This window comes from Muntiacus reevesi, chromosome 1, assembly GCF_963930625.1.
Source record: "Muntiacus reevesi chromosome 1, mMunRee1.1, whole genome shotgun sequence".
Lineage (NCBI taxonomy): Eukaryota > Metazoa > Chordata > Mammalia > Artiodactyla > Cervidae > Muntiacus > Muntiacus reevesi.
Window position 1 is genome coordinate 71,963,724 of NC_089249.1, and position 24,898 is coordinate 71,988,621.

A 24,898-nucleotide genomic window follows, 5' to 3' on the forward strand; every position below is an offset into this window, starting at 1 on the left:
ACATACATCAAAAGCTCATGTGCATGTGAAACAGCTCCTACAGAACATCTTCTGGATGCTGGCAGAGGATCCCAGACTTCCAAAAAGGCAAACCAGTCCCCTCAGAATGAGGTAGGGGAAAAGATAAAGATGAAAAGGGAGACAAAGGATATCAGGTTGGGGACCTGCACCCCCGGGGAGTGAGTAGTGAAGGAGAAAAGCCCGTACACTAGGGAACCCCCTCACAGGCCGGGTCAGCTTTGGAACCTCAGAGGGCAGCGAAACAGCACATGCTCAGAAGGCAAAACGGAGAGAGCTCACTACAGAGATCATGCGGAGCAGCAGTTCCCAGCTGAGAATAGGCTCACATGCTCATGCCCGCTGTGGAGAGTGGGGGCTGGGTGCAGAGGCTCAGGTTTTGGGGGTTGGACCTCAGGGAGAGAACCAGGGTTGGCTGCCATGAAGATACTCTGACAGCACTAATGCAACATAGATGTTAGCTGAGACTCGGATCTGGCCTTTCTCTAGCTTGTATTGTTCTCAGCTGTTACATAATCATTGTTTAGAAAATGTGGGGCAAGAAAGCCTGACCATGCCATCTTGGCTCATTTGCTGTTCTCTATAGAGGGCATGGCAACCCACTCCAATATTCTTGCCTGGAGAATCCCATGGACGGAGGAGCCTGGTAGGCTACGTTACACAGGGTTGCAAAGAGTCAGACACAACTGAAGCAACTTAGCATGCATGCACACACAGAATTTTAGAGCAAATACAAGCTAGAGCAAGGCAAGATCTGAGTCTGAACTAACCCCACACTACCCAAAACAGGTCCACAGATGTTCCTAGAAATACTGGAGGGCTTTCTCAGTAGGCAAATTGACTGGAGCAGGAAAACAGAGGAAACACATGGACATTCTTATCACTACCATTCTATATATTCCTCCCCCCCCCCTTTTTTATATTGTTCTAACAATGTTCATTACTCCTTTAATTTTTATTTTTTATAACTTACTTTTCCCTTTTTAAAAAACACCTTATTTTTAAATAACTTCATTTTATTTTTTCCTATTTCTACTCCTTAATACTGCTTAGTTACACTGCAACTTTTTCCCATGTTTTTGATTTTGTATTTTTGAGAGTCTAATTTTTGGTGTCCATTTTCACTTAGGGGCTTAATTACTGGCCTGGTTGCTCTCTTATTTTTTGACTTCCTTTATTTTCTCTTCTCTCTTCTCTTTGTAAGTGTGTGTCTCTTTGGGTGTTCTTGACTGTTGACTGTTGTTTCACCATTAGTCTTGGGATTTTGTTTTCTGTGCTGTGTGGCCTGTGAAATCTTGGTGATACAGTAAGGGGTTGGGCCTGAACCCCAGAGGTTGGATACCCAAGTTTTGGGCTTTGGGCCACCAGAGAACTCCCGACACTATGGAATATTAATAGGTGAGAGCCCTCTCAAAGGCCTCTGTATCAAAACTAAGACCAAGCCCCACTCAAAGGCCTGCAAGCTTTAGTTCCAGATGTCTTGTGCCAAATTTTTAGCAAAGTAGGAAGACAAACCTGCCCATTTGCAGAAAGGCTGCCCCAAAGCATACCAAGCTCATAGACACCCCAAAACACACTACTAGAGACAGTACTACCTTTCAGAGAGACAAGATCCAGCTCCATCCACCAGAACACAGACACAAGTACCCCTATCAGGAAAACTTCATTAGGCACTGGACCAACACCAGGAATCACAGCTACCACCAAGGGGCAGGAGGAAGACATCACAATTAAAAGGTATTACAACTTCCAACCTGTAGCCAGGAGACCCCCAAACATAGTAAATTAAGCAAAATGAAATGACATAGAAGCATGCAGCAGCTGAAGGGACATGGTAAAAACCCACAAGACCAAACAAATGAAGAAATAAGCAGTCTAAATGAAAATAAATCCAAAATAATGATAGTAAAGATGACCTAAAATCTTGGAAATAAAATAGAGGCATAGATAAACAGGTTGGAGGCACAGATTGAGAAGATACAAGAAATGTTTACCAAGGACTCAGAAGATTTAAAGGACAGACAATCAACAATGAACAAAATAACTGAGATGAAAAACATTAGAGGGAACCAATGGCAGAATAAGAGAAGCAGCCGAACAGAGAAGTGAGCTGGAAGATAGAACAGCAAAAATAACTGAAGCAGAGCAGGATGAAGAAAAAAGAATAAAAAGAAATGAGGACAGTCTTAAAGACCTCTGGGATAACATTAAGTGGCCCAATATTTGAATCATAGGGGTCCCAGAAGAAGAGGACAAAAAGAAAAGGTATGAGAAAATATTTGAGAAGATTATAGTCAAAAACTTCCCTAAAATGGGAAGGAAATAGCCACCCAAGTCCAGGAAGACCAGAGAATGCCACACAGGATAAACCCAAGGAGAAATATGCCTAAACACATTTTAATCAAATGAACAAAAATTAAACACAAACAGCAAATATTAAAAGCAGCAAGTGAAAAGCAACAAATAACATACAAGGGGATCCCCATAAGGCCAGTAGCTGATTTTTCAACAGAAACTCTGTAGTCCAGAAGAGAGTAGCAGGATATAATTCAAGTGATGAAAGAGAAAAAACTATAAACTATGGTTTCTCCAGCATGGTTTGGTTTTTCCTAACTATAAGTATGGTTTTCCATCATGTATGGATGTGAGAGTTGGACTATAAAGAAAACTGAGTACTGAAGAATTGATGCTTTTGAACTGTGGTGTTCGAGAGGACTCTTGAGAGTCCCTTGGGCTGCAAGGAGAACCAACCAATCAATCCAAAAGGAAATCAGTCCTGACTATTCATTGGAAGGACTGATGCTGAAACTGAAACTCCAATACTTTGGCCACCTAATGTGAAGAACTGAGTCACTGGAAAAGACCCTGATACTAGGAAAGATTGAAGGCAGGAGGAGAAGGGGATGACAGAGGATGAGATGATTGGATGGCATCACTAACTCAATGGACATGAGTTTGAGCAAACTCTGGGAGTTGGTGAAGAACAGGGAAGCCTGGTGTGCTGCAGTCCATGGAGTCTCAAAGATTTGGACACAAATGAGTGACTGCACTTAACTGAACTGAACTGTCAATAAGAGACCCACCTCGGACCTAGGGACACATACAAACTGAAAGTGGAAAAAGATATTCCATCCAAACAGAAATCAAAAGAAAATGGGAGGACTACTCACATCAGATAAAATAGACTTTAAAATAAAGACCAATACAGGAGACAACAGAGAACACTACAAAATGATCAAGGGATCAATCCAAGAAGAAGATATAACAATTATAAATATATATGCACCCAACATAGGAGCACCTCAATACATAAGGCTAACAACTATTAAAATGGAAATTGATAGTAACACAGTAATAGTAGGGGACTTTAACACCCCACTCATACCAGTGGACAGATCAGCCAGACAGAAAATTAATAAGCACAAGCTTTAAATGATACACTGAACCAGTTGGACCTGGTAGATATCTACAGAACATTTAACCCCAAAATGATAGATTTCCTTTCTTTCTCAAGTGCACATGGAACATTCTCCAGGATTGATCACATCTTGGTAAATTTTAAAAAATTTAAATCATTTCAAGCATCATTTCTGATCACAATGGTATTTATAAAATTAGATATCAACTACAGGGAAAAGAAAAACTGTAAAAAACACAAACACATGGAGCCTAAACAATACAATTCTGAATAACCAACAGATCACTGAAGAAATCAAAAAGGAAATGAAAATATGCCTAGAAACAAATGACAGTGAAAACATGGCAACTCAAAACCTGTGGGATGAATAAAAGCAATGCTAAGAGGGAAGTTAACAGCAATACAAGCCTACCTCAAGAAACAAGAGAAACAACAACTAAAGAACCTAACTTCACACCTAAGGCAACTAGTAAAAAAGATAAAAAAAAACCCAAAGTTAGTAGAAGAAATAAATCATAAAGATCAGAGTTTAAATAAGTGAAAAAGAAGTGAAGGAGACAATAACAAAGATAAATATAACTAAAAGATGGTTCTTTGAAAAGATGAACAAAACTGACAAAGCATTAGCCAGACTCATCAAGAAAAAAAGGGTAAGACTCAAATCAATAAGATAAGAAATGAAAAAGGAGAAGTTACAATGAACAACACAGAAATTCAAAAGATAAAAGATCATAAGACTCTTACGAGCAACTATATACTAATCAAATGGACAAGCTGGCAGAAATGGACAGATTCTTAGAAAGTGTAACCTTCAAAAACTGAACCAGGAAGAAATAGAAAATACGAACAGACCAATCACAAACATGGAAATTGAAACTATAATAAAAAGTCTTTCCAAAAATAAAGCCCAGGACCAGATGGCTCCAGGCAAATTCTACCAAAAGTTTAGATAAGTCCTAACAGGTTTCACGTTCAAACTCTTCAGGAAAATTGCAGAGGAAGGAAAACTCCCAAATCCATTCTATGAAGCCACCATCACCCTGATACCAAAACCAAAGATGCCACAAGAATAGAAAATTACAGGACAATATCACTGATGAACATAGATGCAAAAATCTCCAACAGAATTTTAGAAATCAGAATCCAACACAAGAGAAAAAGAATTACATATCATAATCAAGTCAACTTTATCCCAGGGATGCAAAGATTCTTCAATATATGGAAATCAATCAATGTGATATACCATATTAACAAATTGAAAGATAAAAACTATATGATAATCTCAATAGATGCAGAGAAAAGCTTTTGACAAACTTCAACAATCATTTAAGATAAAAATTCTCCAGAAGCAGGCATAGAAGGAGCATACCTCAACAGAATAAAGGCCATATGTGACAAACCTACAGCAAACATTATTCTCAATGGTGAAAAACTGAAAGCATCTCATCTAAAATCTGGAACAAGACAAGGTACCCACTATGACCACTATTATTCAACAGAGTTTTAGAAATCCTAGCCACAGCAATCAGAAAAGGAAAAGAAATAAAAGAAATCAAGATTGGAAAAGAAGAATTAAAATTCTTACTGTTTGCAGATGACATGATACTAAACATATAAAACCCTAAAGATGCCACCAGAAAATTACTAGAGCTAATCAATGAATACAGTAAAGTTGCAAGGTATAAAATTAATACATAGAAATCTCTTGCATTCCTATACACTAATGATGAAAAATCAAAAAGAAAAATTAAAGAAACAATCCCTTTCACCACTGCAACAAAAATAATAAAATACTTAGGAATAAATCTGTCTAAAGAGGCAAAAGACCTGTATGCAGAAAATTGTAAGACACTGATGAAAGAAGTCAAAGATGACACAAGCAGAGAGATATACCATGTTCTTGGATTGGAAGAATCAATATTGTGAAAGTGAAAATACTAGCCAAAGCAATCTATAGATTCAAGACAACCCCTATCAGACTACCAACAGTATATTTTTCATAGAACTAAAACAATTAATTTCACAACTTGTATGGGAACCCAAAAGTTGCCAAAGTGATCTTGAGAAAGAAGAGTGGAGCTGGAGGAATCAACCCTGCTGACTTCAGACAATGCCACAGAGCCACAGTCATCAAAGCAGTATGGTACTGGCACAAAGACAGAAACACAGACCAATGGAACAACATAGAAACTCTGGAAATAAATCCATGCACCTATGAGCACCTTACATGTGACAGATTAGCAAAGATGTATTAATAAAATGGAAAAAAGACAGTCTCTTCAATAAGTGGTGCTGGGAAAACTGGTCAGCTATGTGTAAAAGAATAAGATTAAAACAATTCCTAACACCATACACAAAAGTGAACTCAAAATGGATTAAAAATGTAAAAGACCAGAAACTATAAAACTCTTAGAGGAAAACATAAACAGAACACTACTTGACACAAATTACAGCAAGATCCTCTATGACCCACCTCCTAGAGTAATGTAAATAAAAACAAAAATAAACAAATGTAACCTAATTAAACTTAAAAAAACTTTTGCAGTGTGAAGAAAACTATAAAGAAGGTAAAAAGACAACCCTCAGAATGGGAGAAAATAATAGCAAATGAAACAACTGACAAAGGATTAGTTTCTAAAATATACAAGCAACTCATTCTACTCAATACCAGAAAAACAAACAGCTCAATCAAAAAGTAGGAAGAAGACATACACAGATATTTCTCTAAAGAAAACATACAGATGACTGAAAATATGCTCAAAATCACACATTATTAGAGAAATTCAAAGCTGGCTTAAAATTCGACATTCAAAAAACTAAGTTCATGGCATCTTGTCCCATCACTTTATGGAAAATTGGAAGGGAAAAAGGGGGAAAGAAACAGTGACAGATTTTATTTTCTTGGGCTCCAAAATCACTGTGGACAGTGACTGCATCCATGAAATTAAAAGATGCTTGCTCCTTGAAAAGAAAGCTATGACAGACTTAGACAGCATATTAAAAAGCAAAGACATCACCTTGTCAACAAAAGTTTGCATAGTCAAAGCTAAGGTTTTCCAGTAGCCATATATGGATGTGAGATTTGGACCATAAAGAAGACTGAGTGCTGAAGAATTGATGCCTTTGAATTGAGGTGCTTGAGAATACTCTTGAGAGCCCCTTTGACAGCAAGGAAATCAGGAGATCAAACCAGTCAATTCTAAAGGAAATCAACCCTGAATAATCATTCAAAGGACTGCTGAAATTCCAATACTGTGGTCGCCTGATGTAAAGATCTGATTTCAGATCATTGGAAAAGACTCTGATGCTGGAAAAGAGTGAAGGCAAAAGGAGAAGAGGGTGGCATAGGATGAGGTGGTTAGATATCATCACTGACTCAATGGGCATGTGTTTGGGCAATCTCCAGGAGATAGTGAAGGACAGGGGAGGCTGGTGTGCTGCAGTCCATGGGGTCACAAAGATTCGGACATGACTTGGCAACTGAAAAACAAAAAGAAAACCAAAACTACAATGAGGTATCACCTCACACCAGTCAGAATTGCCATTCTCAAAAATCTACAAACAATAAATGCTGGAGAGGGTGTGGAGAAAATGGAACCCTCTTGCATTGTTGGTGGGAATGCAAACTTATACAGCCGCTATGGAGAACAGTATGGAGATTCCTTAGAAAACTAGGAATAAAACTATCATATGACTCAACAGTCCCACTACTGGGCATATATCTGATGGAAATCATAATTAAAAAAAACAAACAAATGTGTACCCCAGTGTCATCGCAGCACTATTTATAATAGCTAGTACAAGGAAACAACCTAGATATCCATCAACAAATGAATAGATAAAGAAAATGTGGTACATATGGTAACAATGGAATATCACTCAGCTATAGAAAGGAACACATTTGAGTCATTTCTAATGAAGCAGATGCACTTAGAGCCTATTGTACAGATGAAGTCAGAAAAAGAAAAACAATTATCACATATTAATGCATACATATGGAATCTAGAAAGATGATACTGATGATCCTATTTGTCACATATATAAAGAACATACTTTTGGACACAGTGAAGGAAGGATAGGGTAGGATTATTTGCAAGAGCATTGAGACATATATATTACCATATGTAAAATAGATAGCCAGTGGGAATTTGCTGTATGATGCAAGGAACCCAAATCCAGTGCTTTGTAGTGACCTAGAGAGTTAGATGGGATGAGAGGTGGGAGGGAGATTCAAGACGGAGGGGATATATGTATATCTATGGTTGATTCATGTTGATGCATGGCAGAAACCAACACAATATTTAAAGTAATTATCCCCCAATTAAAAATTAAACAAAATTTTTTTAAAAAAACAGTACGGAAAAAGAACAAAAAGGCTTATCCTCCCACAAGTTTAGAACTCCTCCTGACTGTCTTCAAGCTAGGATATTTGGTTTTTCCTGACACTATCAGCTTTCCTGGGTCTCTAGCTTGCTGACTCAGGTCTTGAGACTTGTAAACCTCCATAATTGCATGAGCCAATTTCTCATAATAAATCTCTGTATATATGTGTGCATGTGTATGTCTTTGTGTGTGTATGTGGTATGTTATTGGTTCCATTTCTCTGGAGAACACTGACTAATACATCAATCAACAGAAAAATTTTTCCCAAGCTCCCTTTTCATCTAACTGGGGCCATGTGCCTGGTTTTAGCCAATAGAAAGTGGGTGGAATTGTTGTAACAAGAAGTGAGGGACTCAGAAGTGGAACCACATAATGCAATGAACCTGGGTCCAAGCAATTGTTTGGAAGCTGGCTGGCTGATCTGCATTGGACATGCATGGTGAGAAAGCTTGGGCTTGTTTGTTACAAGAAGATGGCCTGGGCTCCCTAAGACACCCCTCTCTTTCCCTCAGACCAGCTTGCACACCTATCCCAAACTCACCTCTGATCAGCTTGTATCCTCCAGTCAGACTGTCTAGATCTCCTTTCTGTATGCAGCATCCTCCCCTTTTCCTTCCATTATTTTGACAGAGGAGGAAGTTTTGTTGGGAGAAAGACACAGACAGACACACACACACACAGGCATGCATGCATACATATACTTGAATGGAATAAAAGAACAATTCTGGGGGAAATAGTAAAAAAAAAAAGAGAAGCCTTTTTATATTATAAATCAGCATGTTCCTGGGATGCTAAGGAACAGGCATCATGTTTCTACTGATTCTAGTTACTTAAAACTTGGAGCAAATCCCACCTGAGATAGCTTAGGTGACCCGGCAGCAACTCTTCTCTGCCTCTCCCATCTCTGAGGCAGTGCCAGGTACACATATGTGGGCTCAGTGCAAAATGAAAAGTTGGGAATACTTGTTCAAAAGTAGAAAAAGCGTGCCATTGTTCAGCTGCTAAGTCGTATTTGACTCTTTGCAACCCCATGAACTGCAGCACACCAGGCTTCCCTGTCCTCCATTGTCTCCTGGAGCTTGCTCAAACGCATGTCCACTGGGTCAGTGATGCCATCCAACCATCAAAAAGCAGAAAAAGAGTGCCATTCAGTTCAGTTCAGTCACTCAGTCATGTCCAACTCTTTGCGACCCCATGAACCACAGCACGCCAGGCCTCCCTGTCCATCCCCAACTCCCAAGGTCCACCCAAACCCATGTCTATCGAGTCGGTGAGGCCATCCAACCATCTCATCCTCTGTCATCCCCTTCTCCTCCTGCCTTCCAAAGAATACCCAGGACTGATCTCCTTGAGGATGGATTGGTTGGATCTCCTTGCAGTCTAAGGGACTCTCAAGAGTCTTCTCCAACACCACAGCTCAAAAGCATCAATTCTTCTGTGCTCAGCGTTCTTTATGGTCCAACCCTCACATCCATACATGACCACTGGAAAAACCATAGCTTTGACTGGACAGACCTTTGTTGACAAAGCAATGTCTCTGCTTTTTAATATGCTGTCTAGATTGGTCATAACTTTCCTTCCAAGGAGTAAGCGTCTTTTAATTTCATGGCTGCAATCACCATCTGCAGTGATTTTGGAGCTCAAAAAAAATTAAGTCAGCCACTATTTCCCCACCTATTTTCCATGAAGTGATGGGACTGGATGCCAAGATCTTAGTTTTCTGAATATTGAGCTTTAAGCCATTAAATATACAAAATAAAGTCTTTTCCTTCCTTAGGCTCTCTTCTTGGGATGGTACTTTTTCATTTGCTATTTAGTGTTGTTCTAAGTAAAGGAAAATTAATATTTTAAATTATTACTATGAGTTTTACTGTTTATATTGTGCAATGTCAGCTTAGAAAGAAATACAAGAACATTTAATTTGTAAGTAGAATCATTGAAATCCACTCAATTCATGTTTCATAGCTTATACATGCACACTCATTCCACCAGTACTCAGTTTGAGTATCCTTTGTACTCATTTGAGTCTCACTTAACTCCTATACTCATGGGGTACCATGAATGCGGCCATAAAGAACAGTTATTGACACATACTGTACACATCTGCTCATGAGTGTGCCCACTTGTTCCAATGAATTTCACTTACAATACAAATTGAAAGATAAAATTATTAGGAATTTCAACTCCAAATATCACAGGATATTACTTACGTGTAGAATCTTAAAAAATTATACAAATGACCTTATTTGCAAAACAGAAACAGACCTTGAAAGCAGACTTGTGGTTGCTCGCAGGGAAGTATAGGGGGAGGGGTAAATTAGGAGTTTGGGAATGACATATACACACTACTATATATAAAATAGATAATCAACAGGGACCTACCATAGAGCACATGGAACTCCATTCAGTGTTCTGTAACAACCTACGTGGGAAAAGAATCTGAAAAAGAATGGATATGTGTATGGGTATAACTGAATCACTTAGCTGTACATCTGAAACTAACACAACACTATAAATCAACTATACTCCAACATGGGTTTCCCAGGTGGCTAGTGGTAAAGCCAATGCAGGAGGCTTAGGAGTTATGGGTTCAGTCTCTGGGTTGGAAAGATCCCTTGGAGAAGGGAATGGCAACCCACTCCAGTTTTCTTGCCTGGAGAAACCCATGGACAGAGGAGCCTGGCAGGCTATAGTCCATAGAGTCAAAAACAGTCAGACATGACTGAAGCAACTTAGCATGAATGGATATTTTAATATAAAATAAAAATTAAATTTAAAAAAGGAGGAAAAAATAATTTCAAGATGATGACATCAGAGTACTAAATGAAGTGCAGTGCCCTTCTGAGCACAGGGCCCTGTTTGATTGCTTAGGTTTCATGCCCATGAAGCTCAGTTTGCCTCAAGGATGCCTGATACCCTGTCCCAAAGGGATTGCTTCTCTGATAGTTCCAGCACAGGGATCAAACCAGATTCTCATGTGTTCCCCAGACTCTCATATGTTTCAGAACTTAGTGGGATGATTATCAGTGAACACAAGCACTGCTGTCTGGTGGGTCCACTGCAGCAAGTTTAAATGTAAAAAAGCCTTGGATTAGATCAGTACTTCTCAAACCTTTACTTTAATGGTAGCAAATCACAAAGGGATCTTGTTAAAATGTAAACTCTGGATCAGCAGGACTAGGATGGAGATCAAGATTCTGTATTTCTAACAAGACCCCTATGAGATGCTAATGTTGCTGTTCATGGACCACTTTCTGAGCCACAAGGTGCAAGAAGATGTCTATAAGCTTCATTGTTTTGAGCTTAGCTTCCTAGTTCTAGGCCTGTCCACGGGACCTTGTTCTCTCTTCCATTGCCTGCCCTGCTCTGCTCCTGGATACCACACTCCTTTCCTTCTCAAATTAAATGTTCCAGTGGCCCCTCCCAGGTTCCTAGTGTCCTCAGGTGCATCACCGATACCACCAGGGACCAGTTAGTCCCAACAGGCAGCACAAGGGAGGTTTGCAAGGCCAAGAGCTCCTATGAACTGAGAGGATACAGTTTTCATATCTGGCTCTGCACAAGGCCCTGGAGGTGGGACCAGGCAAACTAAACCAGGACTCTTGGATCAATGAGTTCGTTCATTCCCCGCCCATATTTAGTGAGTGCCTGGCCATGCTTGTTGCTGAAGCTCCATGTTGGGAGCTGCTTAATAAGAACTAACATTGATGGAGATCATCTATGTGCCCAGTTCTGTGATGAGTTCTTCTCTTACATTGAAGTAAAGTGAAGTCACTCAGTCGTGTGCGACTCTTTGCGACCCTGTGGACTGTAGCCTACCAGGTTCCTCTGTCATGGGATTTTCCAGGCAAGGATACTAGAGTGGGTTGCCATTGCCTTCTCCAGGGGATCTTCCCGACCCAGGGATCAAACCCAGGTCTCCCGCATTGTAGGTAGAGGCTTTACTGTCTGAGCCACTCCTCTCTTGAACTCTCTCCTTTAGGGGGCAGTGCTGGGAGTTGGGAGAAGAAGTCTTTCCAAAATTCTTCACTGGGTTTTGGATTTAAATAACTTACTTGACCATGTGTACTTACATGGTTCTTGCTGAGACCAAAGCAGTCTTAGAAAGTTTCCATCTTTTATCTTTACTTCTTGTACAGGAACAACAGGATCAACCTCCTCCAGTGCCTCTGGGTTATGTTTAAGTGCATTTGTTAAGATGGCAGACCCTCCATCTGGAGAGGTGTGCTCTCCCCTCCCCCAAACTCCTGCTATTCTCTCTTACTCCCTGCACCTTCTCAGCAGATTGCATGGTGGGGGAGGGGGAAAGTTAGCCCATAATCACCTGCACCAGCTGGAAAGTGGCAACCACAGGCCCTTATCGTCTTTCACCAGCTGCTCTGCCCATCCTCCCATGCTCCAGCTGGGTAAGCAATTTAGCACAGTCCCTTTGCCCAGGGCCCCTCAGCATCTCCCCCACCTCTTAGTCTTCCCTCCTCTCTCCTCCATTATCTTCTCTCTTCCCAAATTTCTGTCACCCTCATTTTCTATTCCCACTCTTTTCCCATCTCTTAATTTTTCATTCGTCTGTTCCACCATGCCCTACTAATTGTTTCTTTCATCACTCCTGCCTTTTACCCAGACATTTCTGCCTTCCATCTGCTGATGACAGTCTGTACATCTCCTGATAGGCAGTGCCTTGGATGGATTCTTTTCCTCCTTAATGAAATAAGAAATGTGATCCCCTCATAAATGCTTCCCACCACAGTGACCTCTGTGCCTGGGAGCCCAGCTGAGGCAGAGGATGGAACAGACAGCACCACAAACACATTGGCTTATTCTCTCAACAGCTATCTTTAATGGGGTTCCTGGCAGAATTTTTCCAAATGTCTCAGATTTAGAAAGAGAAAGAGACCTCGCATTCTGAAGAGAGCTATAAATAAGTCAGGGATAGCACAATGTCTAGGCTTAGTCAGGGATGACTGAACTGAGTTTGCTGCCTCAGCAATCACCCCAGCACTCTTCACCCCTCTTCTTTTTAAATTTTATTTGTTTTTGGCTATGCTGATTCTTCGTTATTGTATGTGGGCCTTCTCTGGTTGCACAGAGTAGGGGCTACTCTCTGGCTGCAGTGTGTGGGCTTCTCGCTGTCCCCCACAAGGGGCTTCTCTTGTGGAGCATGGCCTCTAGTGCACGTGGGCTGATTGGAGCTAGGTGAAAAGGCAGCCTGGTTACTCATGGCTTGATATGTAGGAGTTTCCACAGTGGGTTTGGCAGACAGGACCCGGTTTTGATTGTCTTGCCGTCTTGGCCACCAGGAGGGCAGATCTCAGCCCTGAGAGGTTGTATAGTACATCACCAGTGGGAGCTGAGTTGGGAGAAGGCAGGAAGCAGCCACGCCAGAGGACATCTCCCACATCAGCACTCTTCAGTGGAGAGCTCCTCACCCCCACCACTGCCAAGGCACTCAAACGCGTGCTCCACAAAAGAGCCAGTGTTCAGGTGTGTGTCACAAAGGCCATCAATAGTGGATTAGTATTATCATCTTTCACCAGCTGCTCTGCCCATCCTCCCATGCTCCAGCTGGGTAAACTATACAGCGCGGTCCCTTTGCCCAGGGCCCTCAGCATCATCCCCACCAGAGAAACAGAGATAATGAAGAAGCCAAGTAACTAAGATATAGTCTGGTCCATTCTTCCTTGACTTAAAACCACATCAGAAGCTGGAAATGGATGAGGTAAGCTAGCAGGGATGTGGAGGAGTTCAAACCATATCCACCCCCCTATTACAGATTTTTGGATCATGAGATAATCCTGAGCTGGAGTGACAGGAAGAGGTTAAAGGGGAGTTTTACATTGAACTGTACTGTCAAGTTACTAGAAGTGATAAAACTGAAACTGAGGGATTTTTCTAAAACATCCTTAAGTGACAGAAGGCAGTTTGACATAGTTCTGATGTAAAGGGTACTCAGTCTTAGATGTTAGCTCCCAACCAATCAAGTTCAGACTATTTTAAAAAGTGGGTATGTGTATTTATTTAGCAGCTGCTATGATTCAAACACTTTCCTGATATAGCACATAAGAAGACAGATACATCCCTAGTCTTCATGCAGATTATATTCTACTCTGGAAGACAGCACTAAGTAAAAATCAGTAATTTAATTTCAATTGTGACAATGCAACAGAAGTCAGATATGACAACTTCTATATAGATGAAATTGTAAGAGCTGAGCAGATGCAGACCAGGAAGTTGGGTCTGATTTTGAGGGTTCAAGGAGAACTTCCCTTTGGTATCAGAGGCTGAAAAATGAGCAAACATTAGATAGCTGAAGGAACACTGTGTGGAGGAGACTTCAAAAAAGAAGAAAGGAGCATGAAGCAGGGATGCTCTGGAAGAAAAAAGTCAACCTGGTTGTTGGAAAGGCCTGAATTAGAAGGTATCTAAAATAAGCTACCACCACATTGCTAGGTGGAAAATAGAGAGCCATCTTGGATGGAGGCTCTTGAAAAACAAATCAGTTCTCATAGAATCAGATGTTCCTTAGCACAATAATTCTGGGGTTTTAATGTCACAAAAGTTGGGTCATATAATGAGAAAAATCATTTTCCTGGGATTTCCCTGGCCGTCCAGAGATTGAGAATCTAGGCTTCTACTACAGGGGGAATGGGTCAGGGAACTAAGATCTCACAGGGAAAAAAAAAATCTCATTTTCATAATATGACTGACATCTACTTATTTCATAAGAATACTAGTGAGAAAATCAGCTGCAAAATTTCACTGACAAAGAGACTCAATCAGAATGGAATGAACCCATTTTCTCCCTCATCCTTTAAACTAGAGCTTACTTTTCTCCACCCCAAAATCAACTTTGATTGAGCAAAGGAGAATTTCAAGCAACATCAGGGCAAAGTCAGGGCATTTGTATTTGCAAAAGATGGGAAAGGACTGAAAGGGCAGAAACAGTAACTCATGTATCAGCTGGTTGTATGCAAGATACCCAACCAAAAAGGGTGAGAGAGAATCTTGCTGAAGGGTTTTGGAGTAAATTGAAGAATCAAGACAAAAGCTAAACACTGACATCTAGATAGCAAGATTTAGGAGGTAAATTTTTAGGGTTCCCCCACCAAAGTGAATCAGCTTCACTTTCAGACTTGTGACATTCTGCTTTATATGCAAATTCCTGTGACCACTGTTTCTACTAGAGTTCTCCAGGCTTTTGAGATACCATGGACAATTCAGTAAAGACTTTTATATATATACGCATAGTAGACTGGGGTGTCCTCCTTAAGAGAAAAACTACAAAGGCAGGAGGTACTCTGAAAAGAGCCCATGATCCCTCTCCAATCTCTTGTAAGGGCTCTGGAGAGGTAAGGCTGGAGAAGAATCAGCCCCATCCTCTTATGAATTTCTAAGAAGAGTCACAGTTATTGGTACTATCAGACATCTCCTTAGATCAGCACCTCTAATTCCTACCTCCTCTCGCCTTGCATCAGCACCAGAGATACAAGACTGAATTCAGAAAACCATAATTCAGGAGACGCTTGTCATTCCTGAAATTCAGACTGAGAGAAAACCAGTGTGTCTGGGAAAGCTAGAGAAAGCATGGCAGGAGACAAGACTTTATGTGGTAGCAGGGACCATATCATGCAGAATCTTGGGAATTTTATCCTAAAACATTGGCAAGCCATTGACCGGCTTTGAGCAGGAAAGGTGGGGAGCCAGATTTGTGCTTTGCAAGGTTGCTCTTGCTGATATATGGGAAATTTCAAGGATGTTATAGGTATTGACAGAAGTGGTTCTACATGAATTTTGGTTTTACTTTATAAATTTTTTCTAGATTCAGAATAGTTAATGTAGTATAATACCAAGGCTTTATAGGCAGATCCGTGGGCCTCAGAAATAATCCTGATAAATAGATATATAAATTTTATTATGTGTTTATATATGATAATTCTGCTGCGCGGCTTGTTGTTAGCTACTGCTAAGTTACTTCAGTCGTGTCTGACTCTGTGCGACCCATAGATGGCAGCCCACCAGGCTCCTCTGTCCCTGGGATTCTCCAGGCAAGAACACTGGAGTGGGCTGCCATTTCCTTCTCCAATATATGATAATAAAGTAATATAAATATATTTATATGCTAAATAATTATATATTTCTATACAAAGGGGAAAGAAAATAGGTTCCTAGTGTTGTGACTCAAATGGATAAAACTAGGGTAGGATTTAAAACAAATCTTTAAAAAGCAGTATATTCTCCCAATCACCTTTTCTCATTGTCTTTCTTTATTAGAATATTACATATTAATGTACATATTAATATGTTCTGAAAAGCACTTGGTAAATTTCTACAAAGTAAACATACCTCTACAATTAGCACCCAGATCAAGAAATTTGCATTTAACTTTTAATAATTGTGAGGGATAAATACTACTGTGACACTGTTCTCAGAGAAAAGATGAGCACATTATGTTAGTAGATGTCCCCCCATTCTCTTAGACTGCCAACATGTTATACAAGCATGTGCACCTCCACCTTCTTCCCATAATCTGATTACAAGGATGTCCTTACTTCCATGATCAAGCCATTCTGTGAGTGGCAGAGGCTCGTAATCATTTATTAAATAATTTATCTTCCTTTTTTGTCTAACAAACTGGTATTTAGTTGAACATGTACCAGTCATCTAAAGGACGCAATTCCTAACTTCTTTATATGTAACTATGTTTGAGTCATTGCTATGCAAGCAGAGATTGTGTGAGATTTCCGGGAATGACTGGAAAGGCATTTTCTATTTCTTCCTTCATCCTGCTGCCCAGGACAAAAATGAATGGAGGGAGCTTCAGTGCCATTTTGAACTAAGAGAACAAAGGTTACAATATAAGGATAGTATTAATAGAACTACCATATCTGATATTCTAGAGATATCCAAAGCATCACGATAGCAAAATTAACTGCCTACCTTGTTTCTCTTTTAGCTTAGCTGTATACATGCATGCTAAGTCACTTTAGTCATGTCCGACTCTGTGTGACCCCCTGAACTATAGCCCACCAGGCTCCTCTGTCCATAGGATTCTCCAGGCAAGAACACCGGAGTGGATTGCCTTACCCTCCTCCAGCAGGGTTCTTCCCGACCCAGGGACTGAACCCACCACTCTTTCATCTCCTGCCTTGACAGGTGGGTTCTTTATCACTATTGCCACATGGGAAGCCCAGTCATCCACAATAACTCCCTGAATCAGTCTGCTTCGGCTATCAAAACTAAGTACCACAGTTTGGGTGACTTAAACAACAGAACTCTATTTTCTCACAATTCTGAAAGTTATAAGTCAGAGATCAAGGAGGCAGCAAGGTTGGTTTCTGCTGAAGCCTCTCTCTTTGGCTTGTGATGGCCATCTTCTCCCTGACTTCACGACATCTTCCTTCTGTAAGTATCTGTGTCCCAGTCTCTTCTTACAAGGACACCAGTCCTAGGGGATGAGGGCCCACCCTAATGGCCTCACTTTATCTTATTTGCTTATGTAAAGATCCCCATCTCAAATACAGTCACATTTTATGAGGTACTGTGGTGGGGGTGGGGTAAGTACTTGAGCATATGAACTTGGGGAGGATACAGTTCAGCCCATAACACTCCCCATTTCTCAATGCTGCCTAGTTAAGGGAATAATAAACATGTATCTGGCTTAAGCCTCTCTTTTTCACACTTTTTCAACTCATCTAATCCTAACATTAACTGATTCAGCATGTGAAGCCTCAAATGGATTTACCTGCTACCCAAGAGAACCAACTAAAAATTAGAGCTAACTTTTGTACATAGAGTCAAGTCACATCATGGTTATAGACTTCTCTGAGCTCAATTGTCTGAGTGATGGTTCAGTTCTCTGTATTATAGGCCAACCTCACTTGTGGATAGAAATTTTAAATAAAATATTAACAAACTGAATTCATTAACTCAAAAAGATATACCCTCGGTTTATCCCAGGAATGAAAAGATGGTTTAACTTTTAACAGTCTATTTATGTGATTAACACATTTGACTCATTAAATGGGAAAAAGCATACAATCACTTCAATAAATGAAGAAAAGATGTAGTCATAAAAAGATCTTTATGACAGTTTAAAAAAATCAACCTAGTAGATGGGAATTTCCTTAGTAGAAAGACAATTGCACACACCCACAAATAGTAGATGTAAGCAAAAAGTTACAGTATGTGAACCTCCTAAAACACTCTCATTTATAAAAGCAATGAGAAAACTGGGTGAGAGGGGAATGATCAGAATCAACTTTTTCCAAATTCTAAAAATTGACCAAAAGCTTACAATAATTCAGGGATGTTTATTAAACAAACAACAACAACAACAAAAATGGCTGAATCCCAGTAAGAACAGTGAGCGTTAAGGTATTTTAACCTGCTCTCTTCCCATTCTACAGTCTCTAGCCTCTCTGTTGCTTTTAAAACCAGAAGTCCACAATCAAGGTGAAAACCAGCAGCCTGGCAGCCACTGAAGGAGTAGGAAGGGTTGGGACTCCTGTAAAACCTCATTCCCAGAGAGCTGTCCTTATTTGATCTGATAGTGGCTCCTTGAAAGACCTCACCTGCAAAGTCATCCTTATTAAACCTGGTTGGAAAATCACATAGTGTAAAAATCTTTCCTCTGGGAGTGTTTCTCAAAAACAATTAGAGGCAGTTAATTAACTTTGCAACTCTATAAGGTGTGGATAACAGTGCTCTTAACATTTTTCTGTCAAATCAATCAAGAAGAGAAGAGGGCTGCCATGGAATAACAGATAGGTAGGGGCTACAGGTGTGCTGTGGCTCTGGAGGACATATTCTACAGATGTCTTTCCATTCCAGTTCCCAGGCAGCAGGAGCAGACCCTTTCTTAGCTGTGCTATTTTCTGGCAGAGGACAGAAATAAAGAGCAGAAGGGGTTTTTTTGAAAAAACAAAAACAAAAACACTAGTTTGTGACATTTCTATGCTTAAAATCTTCAAGGATAAACCCTTTAGAGGGCCTCAGGATTACTATCAATGCCTGCATGACTTGGCTTCTGTGGATTTCTCTTGTCTAATTTCTAGCCTGGCCCCTTCCTTTTCAGCAAGTGCTGCAATCTTCCTAAAATACTTGCAGTTCCCCAAACTCAGTCAGTGCCTTTTCTCGAGCTATTACACTTCCTGGAATCTCCCCTCCCCCTCCTAACAAACTCCTACTCATTTGTCAAGATTCAAACTAATTATTGCTTCTCTAAAGCTCCCAAACCCCTTCTTAGACATGAGTCTCTCCCCACACATCACCTCTTTCCATCTGCTTGGGATGGAGATGATTATTACAGAGAAGACTTGAAAATCATCATCATCAGGGAAGCCCAGAAAATTTACATTTCCCCATATTTTCTTCAGTCTTGGAAGACCAAGAGAGGGAAGTGGTGTACCCAAGGTCATGTAACAAGTTACCAGCAGAGTTGAGGCTGAAAGCCAAAAATGCTTTCTACTTACTTTGGGATTTGCTGATGCCCTCTAGGCCCTCCCTTGGGCTTGACCCTATTTTATGTTCATAAAAGTCTCCTGGATTCTCCCAAACCTCAGATCACTGAATTCTGCAGGGTCTGCTAAGATGGCAACATTGAAGATCTTACTGGCTCTTAGGGAAAGCCCTGGAATAAACATGTTTGATATCCATGCTTAGACTTAAGACCTGGAACCACACACAATGGGAACCTCTAGAAGACTGCATGGTATAAGGGAGAAAGGATACCCTTTGGAACCAGACAGTCCTAGGTTTGAGTTCCAAATCCACCAGTTTTAGAACTTCAGGAAAGGTAAACTTTCTAGTCTTAGTTTCCTGGTGTTAAAAAAAAGTACATAATCTTTATCCCGGGATTAAATAAGACAACCTCAATAAATTATCCAGAACAAGATCTTAGCCTAAGTTTCTCCAAATGTGAAGTAAGAAGGAATTGATTACATGATCTCTGTGCCCCCCCCCCCAATAACACCTTCTTTCTATTCTTGCTTTTATGAATTTTTCACTCATGTCTGTGGACTCCACACAAAAACTGTCATGGGTGTGGCCTACACAACAGAGATTTGACTCTCAGAGGAAGTGAAGAGGGTCTGGGAGGCACCTGTGGAAATGCAAATTTGGTGACCTTCCTGGGTCTGATGATTTCCAACATGCCACTGAGGTATAATTTCAGAGATGATGTGGAGAGGAGAGGCCAACCCTTCCTCAAAGAATGGTTGTAATTAGTGTGTTCATTCTATGTATGGCAGGTCTTGTTAGATTGGGGAAACATAAATATAGAGCAAACTCAGTTAAGGGATGGGTGCACTGACCCTGGAGACCTGATTTCTGGTCATGGCTTGACAGAAACTAGCCATGTGGCTTCTGGCAAGTCCCTCAAAGGTGTTAACCTCTAAACCTCAACTTTCTGAGAGTGAGATAAGGGAATTGGAAAGGTGGCTTCTAAGGTTTTTTTTCATTTTTTTGTTGCTGTTTTTTTTTCCAGATTATACTTCTCCTCTGACATTCATGTATCCCCTGGAAGTCTCCATATGGATGAACCATAACCACTTCAACTGAACATATCCTGAGCAAACAGAGTAATTCATGCTCTTGATCCAAATTTTGTCCAAAAGTTATTTCCACCTCCTATACTTCCTATCTCAGAGAATGACATTGTTCTATATGCTTAGAAACTACACCATAAGTCTAAAGGCCACTTTAGAGGCCCTTCTCCTTTACACCCCACACCCTTTCAGTTGCCAAACCCTACCAAATCCAACTTTAAAATAATTCTCCAATGGACCTCCTTCTCCCCTACCTCATTGCCACTTCTTAGTGGAGACCATTATTTCTTCTAATCATCTCCCAGCCTCTAGTTTTACCTAAATTTCTCCCACACTATGGCCGAAGTAATCTTTCTAAACAGTAATATGACCTGGTCACTCACCAACTTAAAATTTTTGGTGCCTCCCACCAAGAGGATGAAAGACTTTCCAAGCATGTATTTACCAGGTTCCTTAGTCCATGGAATTTTCCAGGCAAGAGTACTGGAGTGGGTTGCCATTTCCTTCTCCAATGTGAAAAGGAATTTTGATCAGGTTGGAAAGCCTGTGTTCACTAGATCAAGTATCACTAGGAATAAATGAAAGAACAGAAAAATAAGAAGAGGAGGGAAGTAGCAAACACTGAGTATCCATGCTATATCAAATACTGTGCTTTATATACCCTATGTTGTTTCAACATTCAAAAAATATATGAGATATCTTAAGTCAGGTCTTCCCAGCATAGACTGAGATGGAGATGTGTATGCAGGAAGTTTACTGGGGGTACTTGTGGAATCTACACCTCTGGAAAGCAAGGAATGCAGAACTGAGCAGACAGTTGAACTCTGGATGCACTTATTGCGTAAAGCCTCAGCTGACTCTGTGAGGAGCTCTGGAGCTGGGATGCTCCTCAAGGGCTGCTCTACATTGAGGCAAAGAGATGGGACTTCTATATTCATTGACCAACTGGCCAGTTAGATGTGGGTGGCCCTCAGGGAAGGAACTTGCTAAAGGCAGTGCCTAGAGAGGGACTCATCTGAGTGCTGTCAACAACTAATGCTTCCAGCAACTGGGGAATGACTGCTTTGATTCTGAGGAGATCTGAGCAGCATATCACGGTATCCACTGGGTAAGTTGTGGTGCATTATTTTATAGGCAGAAAATCTGCATTCCATCAATAATGTGACTTATCCTAGAGGTTACACAAGTTGTAAGTGAAACTTTGTGGCTCAAGTTTGTATTTTTCTGCTTCCATCCTCCTTTGGCTACCTATACTTTTCCAATTTGGAAAAAAGTTTCGTTAGTGTAAAGTCAAACTTGAACCCTCAGATACCTGAATGGTAGTATAAGCTGCCACACACATTAATCTTTTGAGGAAAAATTAGAGAAATAGTGAGGTCAGGTATTGAAAGTCTTAGATACAAATATCATTTGACATCATTTATATGTGGAATCTGAAAAAAAAATGATACAAATGAACTTATTTACAAAACAGAAACAGACTCACAGACTTTGAAAACAAGTGTATGGTCACCAAAGGGGAAACTTGGGGTGGCAGGATAAATTAGGAGCTCAGGACTGCTATACACACACTAGTATACATAGGATAGAAATCAACAAGGGACTATTGTACAGCACAGGGAACTCTACTCAATATTCTGCACTAACCTATATGGGAAAGAATCTGAAAAATAATAGATATATGTGTATGTGTAACTGAATTGCTTCGCTGTACACTTGAAACTAGCACATTGTAAATCAACTATAGTAAGTTCCCTACATACCAAAGAGTTCCATCCCAAGAGTGCATTCATAAGTTCAACTCGTTATTAAGTCCAACAAAGTTAGCCTAGGTATCCAACTAACACAATCAGCTATATAGAACTGTACGGTAATAGGTTTATATCACTTTCCACACAAATATTACATTTTAAAAAAACACAAAAAAATTAGCATTTTTAATCTTACAGTAAAATACCTGTACAGAAAAGTACAGTACACAGTACAACAGCTGGCATACAGGGACATGTTCACATCTTTGAAAGTTTACAACTTGAAGGTTTGTATATAGAGGGACTTATTGTATACCCCAATATAAAGTAAAAATTAAACTGAAAAAAAAGGAAGTCCTAGAGATTACTGAGAAAAGACAGAGTAAGAATCAGGACCTATGGAGCCTCAATGTGAAATTGAGGACAGGGCAAGCAGGATCATGCTTATGGCAGGACCAGAATGGGTCTGTAGAAAACTGGCAGCTGAAAAATCCAGCAAAGCAGCAATCACAAACCTGGACCAGTGGCCAGAAACGTCCTGAGAGCTAGAGAGCTCAGAGCGCTAATAGGAGAGGGACAGAGGGAGGGGGAGAAAGAGGGAGCCTAGGGTCAAAAAGGAGGCAGTTCCGAAGAAGAGGACAGGAAATACTAAGGAAGTCAAGAGTCATAGATATTTGCAGATATATACATAGAATACAGGGTGCAGAGCCCAGAAAGAATGCGATAGAATGAGGGCACCGGGGTCATAGCTGTTCTCCCCTGATCTCTCATTACATGGCCTTCTTGTCCCTAGACCTTAAAGGGATTTGGTAATGGCTTTGATAGGAAGCATGTATTCCAGGCCAGTAGGAGCAGGAGGTGGGAGAACTTATCATTCAAGTGCTGTGCTTGCTACTTATTTACTGTGTGACCTCGGGCAAATCATTTAACTCTCTAAGCTTCAATTCTTCATGTGTAAACTGGGGATAATAACTGTCATGTCCAGGCCTGGTACAGAGTTCATGAAAAAAATAAGCTGTTTCTATTTTAGAATTCTCATATTCTTCCACACCCATGACCTAGCACACCTGTGTGGACAAACCAAATTTAGAATCCAGGCTCTTAAGGTAGATTCTTATATTTTAGAGAGTTTAGTAAATAACACGGGAAGCAACATGATTGCCTGCCTTTCTCCCAGCTTTCTGCCCTCGTGTGGAAGTCTCCCAGGAGGAAGAGTGGATACTCTGAGATTTAGGGGGAAGATCTGCAGACACCCTTGCTGGAGGCTCTAGCTGGTGGGAGATTTGAGGACAGCTGGGGCTCAGGTTGCCTGAGCAAGTAGGACTTAATATTCTAGCCACTTGGGGCCCAATGAGACCAAGATTCAGCATTTAGTGTCCTGCTTCTGTCATCAGAGCTATGAAGCATCCCTCTTAAAGATGAACAGTGAATAGTGAAGTCACTCAGTCATGTCCGACTCTTTGCGACCCCCTGGACTGTAACCCACCAGGCTCCTCCATCCATGGAATTCTCCAGGCAAGAATACTGGAGTGGGTAGCCATTCCATTCTCCAGGGGATCTTCCTGACCCAGGGGTCGAACCCTGGTCTCCCGCATTTCAGGCAGACGCTTTAACCTCTGAGCCACCAGGGAAGCCCCTAGGACAACGTAAATAGAGGCTTCCTCTTTGCAAGAGATATAAGAGACGCAAGTTTGATCCCTGGATCAGAAAGATTTCCTGAAGGAAGAAATGGTAACTCACTCCAGTATTCTTGCCTAGAGATTCCCATGAACAGAGGAGCCTGGTGGGCTACAGTCCATAGGATCGCAAGGAGCTGGACATGACTGAAGTCACTTAACACACTTTTTTTAGAGGCCTCCTCTCAATTGATTTATTTATGCCCAGGAAAATGTCATACAATGGGAACTGCTCCTTATTGTTTTAATTCTGTTGTCTTGCTAAACAACACAAAGTTTAGAAACAGCAAAACTAAACAAGAAAATCTCTTTCTCTGGTTACAGTCTATAATTCTTTTACCTCATAGAATACCTTCTAAAACTTAGCAATTTAAACAGTCTCATGATCTTCCTTTGCTCTCTTTTCAAGGCAAGATGATTAACATAATATTCTTTTTTTTTTCATCCTAATATTTCTTTTCCATGCATGTGGGACCTCAGTTCCCTGACCAGGGATGGAACCCATGCTCCCTGTAGTGGAGCTCTGTAACAACCTAGACGGGTGGGATGGGGATGGGTGGGAGGGAGGCTTAAGAGGGACGGGATATATAGACACAGCTGATTCTCACTGTTGTACAGCAGAAACCAGCACAACTTTACTAAGCAATTATCCACCAATTATTTTAAAAAAAAAGAATACATTACCTTCACACAGAGGAAATAAAGAAGCCTGTGTTCATAAACTAAGCAACAGATATAGCAATACATTTTTATGTATTATGTTAAGTTTTAAAAAGCAAAAGTGTGTGCATACCAGTCATTTTAGTTACATGTGTGCTTATAGAATGAGCAGCCCACTGCAGCAAGAAAATACTTCACTTAAGCCACTGCACAGTAAGGAGTATTGCTTCCATCATCTGCATCCTGTGCATCTGCATCTTGATTGTAATTATTTGGAAGTAGCCCAACTATCAGAGCTTCCCAAGAGGTGCTAGTGATAATGAACCCACCTGCCAATGCAGGATACATAAGAGATGTGGGTTCCAACCCTGGGTCTGAAAGATCCCCTGGAAGAGGGCATGGCAACCCAGTCCAATAGCCTTGCCTAGAGAATCCCATGGACAGAGGAGC